Source organism: Gymnoscopelus braueri (assembly GCF_963280865.1).
Source record: "Gymnoscopelus braueri genome assembly, chromosome: 16".
Taxonomy (NCBI): Eukaryota; Metazoa; Chordata; class Actinopteri; order Myctophiformes; family Myctophidae; genus Gymnoscopelus; species Gymnoscopelus braueri.
In genome coordinates, this window is record NC_137616.1 from 37,253,577 (window position 1) to 37,267,931 (window position 14,355).

The 14,355-nt window shown below is 40.6% G+C and overlaps 1 protein-coding gene across 1 annotated transcript in view; it reads left to right on the forward strand.

The window, feature by feature from the left end:
• The first annotated feature begins 9,154 nt into the window (after positions 1-9,154).
• The window catches only part of klhl29 (kelch like family member 29), a 356,868-nt gene continuing 351,667 nt past the window's right edge, over positions 9,155-14,355 (forward strand). The window contains exon 1 of the mRNA XM_080452938.1: positions 9,155-9,235. The gene's annotated coding sequence lies outside the window, so the exon portion shown is untranslated. The remainder of the gene's footprint in view (positions 9,236-14,355) is intronic.

Here is a 14,355-nt window from a genome sequence, read left to right on the forward strand (position 1 = left end):
AATGCGCTGAAACCTTTCCCAAAATTGATACGTTATGACTGAAGTCATAGATGACTGATGACTGACCGGTCACATGAATTGTGAGATCCAAATTGGAGCCAAGTCCAAGATCCACTATGCCGTTTCAATGTGGATCAGGATCTACATTTATTTTATTTTATTTTTATGCTTTCATTTTACATTTTCCTTTCCTGTTGGCACACCCCAGCCAACACTTTGAAAACCTCTGATATAGCCCTACACATTACATGGATTCCAGAGTACAATAAGTTCAAGTTGAGTGTGAAGTGAAGAACATTTTTAAAGGTGTTAAATATGTATTTGGCTGGAAGTGACAATAAGTACAATTCAGTGTAGAGCAGGGGTGCCCACACTTTTTTAACTTGAGTTCTACTATTGAAATTGCCAGCTCAAGGTGATCTACCACTCGCGCGTGCATGAGTGGTAGGCATGGTGGTAGGCATGGTGGGCGAAATTTGCGCGGTTTTGGGTGGATTATTATATTTTTTTCTGGTTTTTGGTTGGTTTTTGTTAGTTTCTTTTCCGTTTTTTGGTTACTTTATTTCGGTTTTAGGGTTAGGGTCAGGATTAGGTTATTTAATTATTATTTTTGCCTGATTTTACCGATTTATTATTAAAATTTTCAAATTCATTTTATTTACCAACCAACAAATAATTATTATCCCATTAATGAAAATACTTAAACATTTACCTATGGGGGCTAAATAACAACATTAAAGGCGGTTACACACCGGCGAATATGCGAATATAGGCCTACGCAAAATTCGGACTTGTTCCGAATAATTAAAAGACGCTTTTTTTCGCTCCGCGAAACTGGTGTGGAAGCTTGCATTGACTTTATAAGGTTTTAAAAAAAGACGTATTATTCGCATGAAAGAAATCGCCCCGGTGTGTAAGGGGCGATAGCCTTAAGGCATTAGGACTGTTTCAATATTTTTCCTGGCGCCCCCCCCCCAATTTAGTGCCGCGCCACAGTTTTCTGCCACAGCGCCACCTAGAGCCTGGAAAAAAAAAAAAAAAAAAAAAAAAAATTCAGGGGCATTGCAGGTGGTCTACCTGCGCAGCCTCTGCGGTCTACTGGTCGATCGCGATCGACGTAATGGGCACCCCTGGTGTAGAGGGACTCTTAAGTGTCGGGGGTAATTTATGCAGCTTGGTCACATTTGATAGTCTGGTGAAACAGAAGCTTTGCATTTTTCAAGCACTGGCCCATTTATTTGGTCAGTTTCAGTCTTAAGGCCAACCCTCCTGTATTTTATTGTAGTATGTTTAAGCAGTTCTCAGCTGTTTGTTTTCCAGTAACAACTTGTAGTGTTATACATTGATTCCAGAGGCATAATGTTTGACAAATAACTGCATTTGAGTGCAACGTTCAACATTTTAAGCTCCTTCTGAAACAGTATTTGGCTAAAAGTGACATGTGGCTATGAATATCCAGTCCAATCATCCAGAAGGACGTCGCACTGTGCCTGTTGGGAGAGCTGGCTTGTTTTTTTACATAAAAGCGTAATTCCCCTTTTCGGAAGTGGACAAGTTAGTGGACAACAAAGTATTAGTGGTCATTGATTTATGCAGCATGGGTCACAGTTGTTACTTGGCAAACCATGAGCATTGCATTTCTCCAGCAGTGGGCCAATAATTTGGTCATATTGTATGACCAATGGAAATCAACCATACTGGCAATTTCTGCTTATAGGAACACTCTTTTATTTGTCGAGAAGAAAGTGAGTACCACCTTGCATCAAACAGTTAACAGCAGGTCCGGTGCATCACAGAAGCGGGACACATCAGTAGACGGAGAGAATAAAGCACTGGAGCATCTGTGATGATTAATTGCCTTTTTATTTACAAGGTACTAAGTATAAACAGTGACTAACATTTTGAGTGCAACGTCTACAAGTGCATCTTTATCTTCATCATGTTTTTTATTTGTGGTGGTAAGGCACACAAAACTTCTTCTCACTCAACTCTGAACAATAACAAGGGGGGTGGGGGGGTGCCCAGCAGCAGCTGCCCCTCCCTCTGACACCAATGGTTACCCCCCAAAGTAAGTATAAATGATTAGACGACATAATTCAACTAGAAAAAGTGCTCCTCGGAGCACAGGTCTCCGACAGGTCAGGTACATTATTGTGGCCTCCTGGTGGCGCTATAATAGGCCAATGTGAAAAGGGTGCCATTTATTCTTAGGTCTTTCACGGCAATCAGACACTGCATTCATGATTTGAGGTATTTTGTTCCAAAAATGTGTTTTGCTAAATTAGACCTGCTGGTGGCGCTATAACAGGCCAATGTGAAAAGGGTGGCATTTCTTCCTCTGCCTAGTGGGAATGTGCGTGTGAAAATTCACGGAAATCGCAAGCTGCGTGCATAGTTTGAGGCTTTTTGTTCAAAACGGACCAATCCTGCAAACTTTGGAAGCCAACCATAGGCAATGAGGATGGAATATGGGAAATCGGACAGATTTGTGTTGATCACATGACTATAGAGATACTGTGTACCGATTTGCATGACGTTTGGATAAAATCTGTAGGAGTAATGTAAAAAAAAAGGGTTTCGCACAAATCGGCCTCCTGGTGGCGCTATAACAGGCCCATGTGAAAACATTGGGGCAGAGGTTCTGAATTGGCATCCAGGGAGTGTGTGTGCACAGTTTCGGAGCGACCGGGCCAACGGTGCCAGAGATTAGCTGCTAACACACAGACAGGACGGACGGACGGACGGACGGACAGGGGCGAAAACATACTCTCTCGCCATGCCTATCGGCCTGGCGGAGACAATTACTATAAACCAAGGGGCTAGCATCCGGCTTGTAAATTGAGGCTGTATAGGAAGTGTGGCAGTTCATATGTAATGGCCTGTAGTCTTGCTGTTTCACCACTGTTTCTCAGCTGTTTCACCGCTGTTTCACCCCTGCTGGTTGCAGAAGCAATTACGCTCTATTCAAGCGGATGGGTTCTTGGGCGAACTTTACACTTGATTTTATTACCTTAATAAACATTGTCATAAATACTATATGCTTCCAGTCGCTAGTTTAAAGTCTTCTTTCAATCACCATGATATGCGTTTTGGTAAATTATGGTCCCATTTGATGATTTTAATGATAAAGTATGGTATGTTTCTATAGGGATTCTACTGGTTCTACTGAGTAAAGACCTGCCCTCGCTGCGGTTTCAGCCAATAGCATTAATTTCCGTTTGCATTTCGGACCGGATATCAACCGCATATAGAAAGATGGCAGATTTGCTGCAAAATAGGCTTCATTTACGATCTGTAGAAACCAATGGCGTGACGCTGTCAATATTTTTTTACGGTCTATGCTATAAACGCATAAATTCCCCCATAAATTCCCAAGGCAAATAATAACACAGTAGCACATATAGGTGCACCCCAAGGCGGGAGATGACAAATTAAATGGGAGAGAGAGGCCATTTTTATCCTCTCTGTTGCTTTCCTCAGTATCACAAGATTTGAAACGTTTTTTTCTTTTTTTGCAGCTTGTGTCCCTTTACACACTGATGACATTTTGTAGTATAGCTTGGCTGAGGAAAGTGTGAGATTACATAGCATGGACCATAGCAAACGGCGTGGTGTTGGCTCATTTGCCCTTTCTCATTCAGGAAGCAAAAGGAGGATGACACTTCTCCAAGCGGGAAGCGATGCGATGCATTGTGAGCTTATAGATCAGCTATTTTCGAATAGCCGAGTGTAAAATAGTTTTTAACCCATTAAGACCAGGAACGTATCTGTGTCATTTTAAGATTTCTTTGGCTATTCAAAAATTGCAAATATACAAGCTCATAGCTTATAGACAAGCTTGTAGATCTTTGAAAAATCTTTGAATATATATTTTTGCACATTTGTAAGATATTTTATTCCAGGGACCCCCAGAAGCAAAGATTTGAGTTCAAAATGTTCGCTTTAAAAAATATAATACTAACATTTTCATATTTTTTTAAAAATAGCAGATCTACAAGCTCGTAGCGCGGCGCTCTATTTTTGAATAGCCAAAATACCAAATGAAATAATGGTTATAGCTCAAATCTAAAATTACACAGATGCGTTCCCGGATTGAATGGGTTAAAGTGGTTAAAAACTGATTTTGATGCTATATTGACTCATTTTGCTGGGGACCCCCTGGAACCCCCAAAAGGACTCCTGGCGGTCTCCGGACCCCACTTTGAGAACCGCCATCCTATAAAGGACACTTATGTTATGATGACAACAAGTGTAGAATCAGGCTTTTATTGCCACTCATGTCTGAATAGCGGGTATGTTGTTTCCTGCTGTAATTATAGGATATACAACGTTCCCGAGACCTTAGCAATATGCGAGTGACAAATCCACAGCCGGGACCTGTGATGTTTGTGATAATTACCTCTGCGTTAGTCAAGGACAGTCTGTTCGCATTTGCCATGTGATGTACAGCAAGCTCATCTACTGCCTTTTGTAGATGGATGTGCTTTGTCTCGTCTGCTTTGGTTGCAGATTTCTTGGCTTGTGAATGAAAACCTGTACATGCCCAGCACACATAATTCTACATAAGCACAGTCACCTGGCAGCCACTTTGTTTATGCAGGCAGTCAGGGACTACTTTCGTACAGAAATGATTCTTGTGAAATTGTTATCAAAGACAGTTTTAGCCACTTAAGCCCCTCATACTTTGTTTTTACAATCTTGGGGGTTAACAGTCAGGATTTTGTATCTGTGCATTAAAGGTAGGGTAAGTGATTTTCTTTGGTTAAAATAAGAGTTAATTAGCTCTATATTCTGATAGTACTCATTGCTATAGAGTGTTTGTTCAGTAAAAGGAGTCTCCTTGTCTCTCCAGCTCTTTATAAAACAGAAAATGCATTTTCGTTTCATTTCCAATTTGATCCAATCAGGATAGAGAACTCAATCAAGATATAGATTAAACAAGTGAAATTGGAAGTGATGACACTAAGAAATGAGCAGGCAAAATTTGAACTGGAACACTATAAAAATGAAGCTTAAAAATGGGTACTTTCTCCTGATTGGCTGAGATTTTGACACCTACCGGAAAATGTATTTTCTGTTTATTAAAGAGCTGGAGAGACGGGGAGACTCCTGTTACTGAACAAACACTCTATAGCAATGATTACTATCAGAATATAGTGCTTTAACCTTTTAACAAAATACTTTTTGTTTTAACCAAAAAATATCACTTACCCTACCTTTAACAACATGAACACTGTTAGACTAAGAGCATCATCATAATTATTTTAAGATTATTTTCAGTTGTGTGTCTCAAAATGTTGGCATCCATCCACAGTGTTGTATTTTATTTAGATTATTATTATTTATCCTTGCACTCAATAGAATTACGTTTTTGTGACTCAAACAGCCATCCCTACGGACACAGTGAATTATTGAGCAGTCTCACCTGTGCTGGAGGGTGGACTTGATGACCGTGAAAGCTTGAAATCACCCACTCACAAAATCAGTCTTGACCATGCCAAACTGTCTGACTCTGGGCCCTATGGGAGAGATAATTGGGTGAAACAGGTGGTTTGCTGCCTTAGTGAAGTGCAGGAAAAGTGGAAGTGGAAAACAACACAGACCTCATGTCTTTCATGAGACCTCTGAAGCGTGCAGTTTTGTACTTCTTGTGCACACTTGGGGATTTAGTTCTCGACACGGCAGTGTGGGAGGATAGCAATATTCTGCACCATCAGACGTATCCTGCAGGTTGTGCAACATCCGTGTTTTCTAAGTGATGTGAAAGGGGCACATCCATAATCAACAAAATCTAAACCAATCTTTAGACATTGGATGTGTCTAAAGCAGAAGAATATTCTTCTTCGCTTAGGCCTTGCTGAGTTAAATGACCCGGAAGTGACAGTTTGTAATGTACTATGTTTTGTTTGTTTGTTAGTGTGGTTGCCCGAATGGGCAACCAGACTATTGTTATAGATAAACTTTATTCTGGATAAACTTTTTTTTCAACCGCATCTCCTCCCACAGTTTATTTTTCCCAATTTAGTGGCATATGTCAAAATGACCGTCTTGACCGGGAATCGTCTGCTTGTATTTTGCTAAGAGATTGGTTAAATAGTTTAATTGATATTGATTTATTAGTGCATTAAATGTCCCCATCCACTTTAATGGAAAAGTGAAAAAACTAAAATTCAAGTATTTTTTGCTCTGAAACCGTAAGAGCTATAGTTACCAGATTTGGTGGGGAGGTTTATGATTTAGTCCGAAATTATTTTAAAGAAAAACATTACACCAGTCGGCCTCATGGTGGCGCTATAACAGCCCACTTTACGTTTTGGCCTATAACTCTTGAACCGTAGGTCCTAGAATAAAAATCTTTTTTCGGGTCATGACGCAACTCCCCATATAGACCACGCCCATTTGCGTCAGGATAGATTTTCCGCCATTTTGAATTTTCTTCAAAAAACACTTTTAGCTCCTCCTCCCACATATTTTCTCCAAATTTCACAAAAATCGGTACACATGATCTCTGGACCCATGCAATAATCTGGAGCGAAACAGAATTTTGATAGTCCATACCGTTCGTCCGTAAATGGCTTCCAAAGTTAGAGGGAGGGGCCCGTTTTACAAAAAAGCCCACAAATCACGAACAAAACGTCCAGTCAATCCCAAATTTGAATCACATGTCAAGAGTGCTTCACTCAACAAATCCCCAAAAGCATTTCCACTTTGATCCATAGGGGGCGCCACAAATGCTCAAAATGTAACCTTTTGATGCAAAAACCATATGTTGATGTTTCTAGATAAACTATATTTCAAACCACTACTCCTCTCACAGTTTATTTTTCCCAATTTAGTGGCATATGTCAAAATGACCGTCTTGACCGGGAATCGTGCGCTTGTATTGGTTAAATAGTTTCATTGATATTGCTTTATTAGTGCATTAAATTTCCCCATCCGCTTTAATGTAAAAGTGAAAAAACTCAAATTCAAGTATTTTTTTCTCAGAAACCGTAAGAGCTAGAGTTACCACATTTAGAGGGGAGGTTCATTATTTAGTCCGAAATTATTGAAAAAATAATTACACTAATCGGCCACATGGTGGCGCTATAACAGTGCCCTTTACGTTTTGGCCTATAACTCTTGAACCGTAGGTCGTAAAATCAAAATGTCTTTTTCCCTGGATTCCTTGGGTCACTACGCATCTCCCCATATAGGCCACGCCCATTTGCGTCTGGATAGATTTTCCGCCATTTAGAATTTTCTTCAAAACACACTTTTTGCTCCTTTTCCTACAAATTTTGTCCAAATCTCACACAAATCGGTACAGGTCATCTATGGACCCATGCGATAAACCTATCCAAACGGCATTTTGATAGTCCTTACCGTTCGTCCGTAATTGGCTTCCAAAGTTAGCGGGAGGAGCCCGTTTTACCAAAAATGCCAAAAATCACGAACGAAACTTCCAATCGATCCCAAATTTGAATCACATGTCGAGGGTGGTTTACTCAACGAATCACCAAAAGCATTTCCACTTTGACCCATAGGGGGCGCCACAACTCTGCAAAACGTAACCGTTTGATGCAAAAACATGATTTTTGGGGGGATCACTCCTCTCAAATTGAAAAGCAGGTGATCTCAGGAGTGACATGACGATGTCATTGGCCCGCTACATTTGTGGGAGGGGCTTATTTATTTTAGTGGGAGGGGCCTATTTCTTCAAATCAAAACGCCATGTATCACGAACACAGGATCCAATCAGCACCAAATTCGAATGGTACGTCACGCGACCTCCGACGGTATTCCTCCAAGCATATTCCTCAAGTCCGGGCGGCGGCAACCTGCGACCGGCGACGGCGCAACCACACTTTGCAATTTCCCATAATTGCGACGCGTCTAGTTTGTTTTGTTTTTCAGCAGACACTGTATACCGGTATATCCAAGACAACAGTATTTTATTTTATCATAATTATTCAGCATTATTTATCAGGGAAATTCAGGTGTCATGGTAGCAACACAGTAGTAAGAGTGAAACACAGGTAAGCGTAAGAGTCTAGACTGAGCCAATAAAAAATAAGATTAAGATCAAATGAAATAGTTAGGCTTAGACACAAGACATTTCCACTGGGTCTCTGAATGAATGAGTTAACATTAAAGGACGACTTCACCCATTTTCAACCTCTTCATATAATTGTTGGTCCTTACTAATGATAAAAGGGTAAAAATGTTTTCTTGTCCGTCTGTGTCTCATAGAAGGACTGTGGACACTTCAGAAACCCGCCTACCAGTGACATCATTTTTTTAACAAGATTTAAATTTTTTATTTAGATTCTTATTAACGCGAGAACAATGGCTTCCATTATAGCATGCTAATTTTCCAGGAATAGAAAGCCTGCCGCTCGGATTCCCCATCGATGATGTCACTGGCAGGCGGGTGTCTGAACTGTCCACAGCCCTCCTCTGAGACACAGAGTAAATAGATAAAAAATTACCATATTATAATGAGCATTAGTGAGTCGCAATTACATGAAGATAGGTTGAAAATGGGTGAAGTGGTCCTTTAAGTACAGTATCAATAAATATCTATCTATAAATGCACACAATCTGTGTGTATTTGTCCCGCACATAACGAGGGCACCGTGGGAATTTTGTCAGACCGGCAGTTGTCCAGAACTGAAAGTTCACAATCTGTCTGTCTGTTTGTGTGTCGGTCTGTCTGTATCCAATTTAAAGCCCATGAAGAATGCACAGAATGTCAGTGAGTTCGTGGGAGGGTGGGTAGATGTGTCCGCCACCTGGGTACTTTGACAACGGGTAAAACAAGTGCTCTGACAACAAATTCAATGGGTATTGCATAATCAACCTAGATTATTTAAAGTAGTTATCCTTTACCTTGATGAGCGTTGCACACTCTTCTCTGAATCACCTTTGTGATGCAGTCAATCGGAATGCTTTTGTGCTTTCTTCAAAGTTAATTTGTGGAATTATTTTCCTTCTAATGTTTCAGCCAACCGGAACCCGGAACTGGTGGCGAGGAAAATAACACTGTGGTAGCCAACAGAAGGCACAGAAAAGAGGGGAAAGAGGCGCACCACCTATGCAGACACACTGTGGCACGACAGCGGAGCTAACAAGCTCAAGACCCTGATGCTAGACAGGAGGATGTGAAGGGCAGCGATTCAGGAGTCCTGAGTTGGTGTTGGCTTGTCCGCACTCTCACAATGGCACGTCAGCCAACCAGTTGTGTTGTGACAAGGTAGGCTTGGTATAAATGGCCCTATTTGGTAAAAGACCATTATTTTGTTTGCACTTATTAGTCCATATTATGTCATTAACGGCTCCGCCAAAAAAGGGTTACAATCCAGTATTACTTAAAGACATCAAGACGCTTCAAGAACCTTAAAAAGGTTCCTCGAGTGCAGTCGCAAAAACTACCATGCCAGAGTTACCTCTGCTGCTAAGGCTAAGTTTTATTGGAATTAAATTACAGTAGCAGCCTCAGAAATGACCAGTTAACCGTAATCAGATTACAGCCAAAATACTGAACATCAACCGTTCAGAGGAGACTGCGTGCATCAGATCTTGCATGAATCAGATCTTCATGGTTGAATTGCTGGAAAGAAACTATTACTGAAGACCAATAAGGAGAATAGACTGATTTAGCTCGAACAAGAAAAACAAGCCATGGACATTTAAGGTAATTACACACAAAATTCGGACTTGTTCCGAATAAATAAAAGACGCTTTTTCGCTTCGCTTTTTCAATTTTTCGCTCCGTGGAAGCTTGCATTGACTTTATAAGGTTTTTGAAAAAATCGTCCCCGGTGTGTAAGGGCCTTTAGACTGCTAAAAATCGGTCCTATGGTTTGATGAGTCCTGATCAGAGATTTATTTTGGTTCCAACCACTGTGTATTTGTGAGACAGAGAAGGTGATGGGATGATCTCTGCATGTTGTTCCTACTGTGAAGCATGGAAGAGTACAGGTGTGATGCTGTGGGGTTGCTTTTTAAGGGACTCTGTGTGCTATTTATCTAGAATTCACGGCACACTTAACCAGCATATGGCTACCACAACATTCTGCACCGATACACAATCCCATGTGGTTTGCGCTTAGTGGGAACATTGTTTGTTTTTAACCATGACAGTGACCCAAAACACACCTCCAGGAAATTCTGTTTCAGCTTTACCCAGCTGATGGCTGCGCAGATGGTCATTATGAGCGCGGCAGCGCCCAAGGCGGCAGCTGTTAGGGCTTTTTCAAGATTCAAGAAAACTTCATCTACACTTAAAAAACATTTAAATAAACACACACACACACACACACACCCCCCACACACACACACACACACACACACACACACACACACACACACACACACACACACACACACACACACACACACACACACACACACACACACACACACACACACACACACTTAAAACTACAACTGACAAGAACCGTGTTAAACACAGGGTCCCCACGGTCATGAAATTCCTGGAAATATTTTGAAATTGAAAAAAAAATAATCCAGTACTGGAAAAGTTTGGGAATTGATCAAAGGTCCTGGAATTTATCAAGGGTCCTGGAAAAATATTTGGCTATGCATTGTTTTTGGCTATTGATTTTGTTAATACAAAACATTTTCATAAACATGTATAACATTACACGAAATATGTAACATAAGTAGTTTTTCGCCGAACGGGCTGTGTGATGGCATATATTATTTAAATAAAATAAGTCATACGGATGCCATAATGAGTCTTCCAGTGAGCTATGCCCTAATTTTGCACGAAATTTTGAATGAAATTGTACTATTCTATATTCTATGCTTTATTTTTGCTACACTGCCTATCTTTGGGCATTCTACATAGGAGTAAGAGACACATTATTGCGCTGAATGATTGTTATATAGGCCTGGAAATTGGGCTAAATATTCTGGAAAAGTTTTGGAAAAGTTTTGGAAATTCATTGCTAAAAATGTGTGGGGACCCTGTAAACAGCTCAGAATACAGTGCTTATATTAATTTGTGTTGAGTGATAATCTAAGAGGAAATAAAATATGTATTATTTTCTGGGCCAATGGGACTTTGTAGTTTCGACCTGATGTCAGTAACTGGAAGGATTAGAGGGGGTGAGAGGGTTCCTGATGGCAGTAACTGCACTGAAAGGATTGGTGGAGGGTTGTCCTGTTTGATGAGGGTGGCTTTCCTGATTGCTGACCAGCTGTACAGTTCAGATAGGGGAGTTTGGAGTGAACCAATTAATTTTTGCTGGCCTGATTAGTTGCGTCGGAGAGTTTTGTTTTGTGTTTGGTGGTGAGGGCATTGTACCAGGATGAAATGCTGAAGGTGAAAGTAGATTAAATGAGCGTCCTCCTGAAAACCAGGGTTAAAATGTCCTTGCTGACATTAAAAGACCTGAGTTTCCTCAGCAGGTAGAGGCCCTACTGGGCTTTCTTGTACACAGAGTCAGCGTGGGGGGAAAAGGACAAGGAGGTGTCTGTCGCCGTCCCAAAGGTAATTAAATGATTGTGCTTGTTCCACCAGCTGACCTTCGATACTGAGGGGTTGGAAAAGAGGTGGTTGATGTGAGTGTGGTTTCTCTCTGCTCCCCTGCTTTGTCTAACCTTTGTTTTTTCTAGTCTAACTTGTTCAAATGATAATTTCCCCATAGCAAACCCACATCAGTCGAAAGCCGATGTCGATTGCTTAGATTAGGCTTTGTTCAAACTGCTGCAGGCAAGTCCAATTTGTTTCTCAAATACAATCTCCAGGACTGATTCTCCTTGCATTGATTGTGTGGTAATAACATAACGACATACCGGTAAGTGTGAGTAATACCGAATTTATACAAGCTTGTAGATCTGTTATTTTCGGCAAGCATTGTATGACAAAGAATTAATAGGCTAAACGCATCTTTAGAACCACCTAGTTTGTGGTTCAAATGTGATATGCAAAAATCAGTTTCCATGTTCTTTTTTGCTGTTCAGACAGCAAAAATTTGATTTTGGTCTATTTAGACCAAAAATCTGATTTGGCCTGCCAGTCTGAACCAGTCTTGGTGTACGTTCAGCTTTCTTCGCACCGTGGTTGTCTTTTCCAAATTCCTGATGATTTCTCCTTCACATCTTTCCTGTTTTCCATTGAGGTCAAGGAAAAAGTGGTTAGGAAAATAAATAGTACACAATACATGTCATTATTGAGACCGTAGAAAATGTGACCATATTATGTAAACCAAATGTAAGTCCAATTAAACCCTCTTCTTGCCTGTGTGCAGGCAGACATTGATCGGTTCCTTATTCTGAAGCAAGCAACTCCATGCTGGCTCAATCAGATAAATCACCATAAAACATTGGTATAGGCTGAAATGCTCATTCCCTGCCAGACTTATTTCTGGCTGTGTTTGCCCACTGCCAGCGATTTAGTGTTTTTTATAACTTAAAAAAATGCACAACTTTTTTTTTCATTATGATCGCAAGTCCAATCGTTTCTAAACACACAGGCAAGTCGTGCACGTCGCTCAGAAAACAAACATTCCGATCGGGCGGAGTCTCTGTCCACCAGCCCAGTGTAAATACACCATGTTTCGCTATGTAAACGGAAAACTCACTTACTTTTTTCACCTCGACACAGACCTCGCTAAATCCCTTATGATCGCGTGTTCAACTGTTTGTAGACACACAGGGTAGTTGTGTGAGTGGCCCAAAGAAGACCGTTTCAATCGGCGACATTCCATTTTGCAGTAGTAGCATTTTCAAAACAGCGTCGCTAAACAGCGATCAGCGAGGAGAAAAACAACAACCGAGAAAAGACCGTTTGAAGGCGGGACCTAAACAGGAAGCGGACGGGAAAGAAAATCTCCGGATACGGATATATCCATATCCGGGTGTGCTACAATGAAATGTGTCGTGGTGAGAGATGAAGATCTTGAGATCTTGTTTTTCAAAATTATTTTTCAAAATTACGTTTTTTACGTCCTAGGCAGGTTTGGTAATTGGAAAAAATTACGTTTTTTACGTCCTAGGCAGGGAATGAGTTAATTTGTGTCAAGTTCATGACCCATTTTGCATGTTATTCCATACTTTCTACTCCTGTCAGAGACACCATATATTATCATCCTTTTGTTTTCTTTTTAACTCCCAATGAGTGCAAAGTTAAGTTGGTGGACCATCATTTAAACATAGCCAGATGTGGGCGGGCATGCACCTGCAAGCACTGCAGACATGGCAAATGTAAAGCATCTCCACAGACACCACAGATGTAAATAGAGGTGTTAATTGGAAGAACGTTTTGCCACCTGTGGGAGTGGGAGGGAGTGTGACTTTGTGGTCATCTCTGGAGGAATTGTCCTGCTAATTGGGTTGGTTTCCATGTTCCGTGGGATAGGAAAAACAACCCTTATTTTTTTTTTGTCCGTCTTGAGTCACACCTCAAACTACACAAACCATTGAACCTTGGCCACATTGTCATCCATTTTTAGTGTTTGTTGTTCTCGCTGCTCATTTAATTCATGGTTCGCTTAGTATGTGAAAAGCTGTAAGTCAATGTCATATGGGAAATTATAGTCATTTCATTTGAATACATTCTACATCAGCTGTATTAAATGGCACTGACAAGTGTGGGTTAAGGTAACTCCTTTCAACTCATTTGGTTGATCGTGTGCCGTTGTGCCAGCGGCTGTGTAATAATAGGTTTTAGGGAATGGCTTTTTCTAGGGTTGGTAGACATTTTTTTTTACCAGCATTCTCATGGATTCGTTTCACTTGACTGACTTCATTACATTTTCTGTCTGGGGAAACATTTTTTGTTCATTGCATCACTTTGCATGCTTGCCTGTGTGCAAGTATGTTTTGACTGTATTCATGATAATAGATTTTATTTGTATGGTGACCTTTCAGAGCACATGGACAATTTTGATTTAAGACCAGTAAAGCTCCAGATAAAAATACTTTAATAATTAAGGTCATCGACCAGCATATTATCTCAAAACCCAAGATAATTATCAAAATGATCAGAGAGTTAGGGGGACAATAAATGAATCAATGACAGGCCCCTTTATCACAAAATTTGCAGGTATGACTATGTTGAGGATAGTATGAAGCCTTTCTGTTAAGGCTCTCATAATATTGAATTAAAAGTTCTACAAAATAATAGGCCAAATACATTGTCACCTGCAAGGAATTTGACTTGGTCACCACTAGATTAACCTATATACTTAGTTGACCCGGGGGGGGGGGGGGTTCCCTACACCAAATCTCTTTGCCGATGTTAATAACCTGTCATAATGCATCTTGTGAGCTTGTAGTATGGCTATTTTCACCAAATAGGGACCAGAATAGATTGATTTACGAAGCATAATTGAATTCATCACA